Genomic DNA, 4,146 nt, shown 5'->3' with positions numbered 1-4,146 from the left:
CCTGTCTTTGGGGTGCTGTTTGGGGGGCTTTTAGGTTGTTGGGGGTGGGTTTTGGGGTCTGTGAGCACTGCTGGCACATTCTAATGTTGATTGCATTTGTTTTACAGGAAATCCATGGTGAAAAAGGGGAGTTAGGGCCTAGCTGCAGAGCTCATTTGGACTGCATTCCAGGTAGGCCCACAGTTTCCTAAGTGTGGCTTTTCCCGGTTTTGCTTTTCGGCTTTTTGGGTGGGTGAAAATTGTTTTTGCCCGGGTTCACGGGTCTGGGGGCCTTGCTTGGAAGGTGTAATACCGGCTAAAAGTGGTTTGGAGAAAATCGGAGCAGAAAAAGTTTTTGCGCTTTTGATCACTTGCCTGTCTTTGGGGTGCTGTTTGGGGGGCTTTTAGGTTGTTGGGGGTGGGTTTTGGGGTCTGTGAGCACTGCTTGCACATTCTAATGTTGATTGCATTTGTTTTACAGGAAATCCATGGTGGAAAAGGGGAGTTAGGGCCTAGCTGCAGAGCGCATTTGGCCTGAATTCCAGGTAGGCCCAAAGTTTTCTAAGTGTGGCTTTTCCCGGGGTTTGCCTTTTGGCTTGTTGGGGGTGTTAAACTTGTTTTCGCCCGGCTTGACAGTTCTGGGGCTATTGATGGGAAGGTCTAATACCCGAAAGAAAGTGTTTTAGAGACAATCCCTGGGGAAAACAGTTTTTGCATGTTCTGAGATTTCAATGACTCTACCGTTTTCGGGGGGCTGTTTGTGGGGGTTCCTGGTGTTTGTGGGGGTGTTTGCGAGTCTTGGAGCAATGCTGGGTATGGATACTTTTGCTTGCTTGCAAGTGGTTTGAATACAATCCATGGTGGGTAAGGGGGGATTTGGGCCTACTTTACTTTCAAAGTACGTTTGGTCACCATTTTCTACTAGGCCTCTGACAGGTAGCAGTATCGCACGTTTTTGAGATCTGATTGGGGGTCTTCTACATTTTTGCGACTGGGTTTAGTAAGGGTCTGGGAGCACTGCTGGGAAGGTCTAATTTTGTTCTAAAACACAGTTTACAGTACACCTAGCTTGAGGGGATAGATCCGCTAAATTAATTTGCCCATACTTATTTATCCTTCAAAAGGAGACTCAGACAGAGTATGCACTTTCAAAAATATTGTACTGTCTATTATGAAGCTCAAAGTGTGACTTTTTGTACTACACAGCGTACATACCTTATATTTATTTGTCAGTGGTGTTCTAATATCACTTCCTGTTTTTCCATCAAGAATTACAGGCCGGGTTTCAGCCTGTGCAATGGGAAAAAAAGGATGAAGTCAGGCTTCACATTAGCGAGCCGCAATTCAGCATCCGCCAGGCAGGCAGTGGACAGGGTGTCTTCTGGTCACCAACATTGATGGACGGAGCGTCAGATGGAATGGAGGAGTCCCGCTAATAAGAGGAATGGTTGGATGCATCCAACTTACCGAATTCAACAGGACAACAACAACATACAGATACAGTATCCGTTCTTTTCTAATTATCTTTTAAGTAATGTTATTGCTGTGAACTTCTATGAGTGTGACTCTGCATTTCTTTGATCTCTGCTTCTAAATTCATCCCTACAGCCATTCTATAGGTTTTACTTCTGCTATTTTTTAAACCTAATTTATTGTAAGAAGTGTTTCTCTGAGTGCAGAGATAGGCAAGTGAAAACGCATAATTATTACTGCAGCCCTGTACTGTCACATTCTTTCATTCACGGTTGTCTAAAGTACTACTTACTTTTCAGTAACCATGCATGCAGTAGTGCATGCACTTCCTTTATGTCACTTAAAAGATTTATGGATAGCTTTGTACCCAAAGATTTGTTTATCTTCAATTATTTTTTGTCCATGCTGTGCTTTTTTTTCTTCTCTCAACAAAACTTTCCCCAAAACCCCCATTCCCATCCATTTTCCAAACCCTAACCCTCTTCTTCTGTGTGGTTTTGATTGATGTGTGACTAAATGACAGAAATAATTCCACACACTTGCTGGGAAGGATAAGGTCATAGCAACAGGCTGGTGAAGGAATCTGAGGATATATTATTACTCAGCTTGACACTGAGTCACTATTGGCAAATGAAAGCAGATTTGCATGTGCGCCATCAACTTGATTGGTCATCAAGAACATCCTCCTCCTAGACGTGGCAGATTATTACGCTGCTGTGTCCTTCACCTTCAGTACTATTTCTTGTAGTAGTAGCCAATGTCAAAGAAATTCAACGCAAGTACTAGTTATACTTTCAATACTTTACCATTTGTTAGGCTACATTGTGGCACTGTTCTAGTGTACTGTCACCTGCTATATTCTCTATCATACCGTTCTAATGCCACGGTAAGGACAAGCAAGGTTTCATTTTCTTTTTTTTCAGATGCTGCAACTGCCACATCTTATTTTCAAAAAGATCAACCTCCAGCGCACCCCACATCCTGTCTATTCTTCTGAAATACCAATGATTCAGCTTCCAATAGGTGTAATCTCTCATGTTCCTTGAGTTTCAATCTGCTACTGAATTCAATAGTCCTGGTAAGTACTCTGCTTCTCACACAATTTTGTGTTCCATGCAAAAATACCCAAATTCTTTTGCTAAATCAGTCAGACCATAGAATCTGTTCCCTCCTAAACAATTGATATATGCCACAGCTGAAACGCTGTCCATTTCCATTAACACTGTTTGGCCTACCAAAACTTCTCTGAAACTCTTCAAGACATAAAGTCTTGCTGCTAATTCTAAACAATCATATTTCTCCTCTTCTCTTCTCCTGACCAAATACCACCTGTCTGACTCTGTCCCAAACGAGCTCCCCAGCCTCTTAGGCTGGCATCCGGCTCCAAAACTAAATCTGGTGCACAACCAAAAGTTGCCCATCCATTCCAGGCATCCATATTCTGTGACCACCAATTCAATTCCTCTCATCCTTATTGTTTCAGAGATACTCTGTCTCTGTAACACAGACCTTTCTCAATGCCTCTCTCTTTAATCTCTGCAACACACGATAATGTAAAGGACCTGGAAGAATCGCTTGAATGGAATATGATAACAATTCTACCATCCCTAATGGGGTCCCTTAAAAAAAGCATTTTTCCTTAACACATGCAAGATTTACTTCTTTATCATTTTCACGTTCCTCTCTGCAAGTTGAAGTGTAACCCTCCCTGCATCTACCTTGAAACCGAAAAAATCCATATTTTGAGCAGGAATAACATTTGATTTCCCTGTGTTTATCAGAAAATTCAACTTCTCCAACAAATTCTTCCCCATATTCAACTATTTCTATTGAGACATAATCAAAATATCGTCAATATAAACTATTAATCTTACTCCTCTGTCTCTCAAAAAAGCCATCACTACCCTCTTCACTTTCATGAAGCACCATGGGGCAGATCATAAACCGAAAGGAAGGCACTGAAACTGAAATACCTTCTTCCTCCAATGGAACTGCAAAAGTCTCTAACTGCTCTTCTCCATTGGAATAGAGAAGTAAACGTCTTTCAGACCCAACTTTACTAACCAATCGTCCTTTAATAACATCTCTCAAACAATGGATACCCTTTTTTTAAATGTCTGAAATTCAAATCCTTGTTCAGCTCCCTTAGATTTATAAACGGTCTCCATAATTTGTCTTTCTTTTGTACCAAAAACAGAGTGCTTATAAACTCTCTTACATATTCTTTTATTTGTTTGATTGTTACCTTCTGAAGCGTAGGCTCTTCTACTGAATTATAACCAACTCTTGTCCTTTGTCAAACAGAACTCCCTCTGTTCCTTCACCTGTTGCGGATGCTCAACAAACTCTATTTCGAAACCTTGTATTGTCTTTATGACCCATGGATCTTTGGTAATCTTTTCTCACATAATTCCTTAACCGTACTCCTACCATCCTTGGAGAAAACCAGAAATAGCCCTGGTACACAGCATGAGGTCCTTGGTAATTCTAACCTCGTCTTCAACGTCTTCCTCTTCCTGGATGTCCACCTCCACTCGGGTAGAAACCTGTAGCGGCCTGAAAACCTCTACCATATCCTCTGTACTGGTTGCTATAATGAGATCTTTGCACCCAGCGGGCCAGTCGAAAGTCCCCATCTACTGGCCCTGCCAAAAACACTACTACCACAGACTTTCCTCATATTCGCCTGTGCTT

Source organism: Lissotriton helveticus, chromosome 10, assembly GCF_964261635.1.
Source record: "Lissotriton helveticus chromosome 10, aLisHel1.1, whole genome shotgun sequence".
NCBI classification, from domain to species: Eukaryota; Metazoa; Chordata; class Amphibia; order Caudata; family Salamandridae; genus Lissotriton; species Lissotriton helveticus.
Note: the sequence above shows the minus strand (reverse complement) of the source record.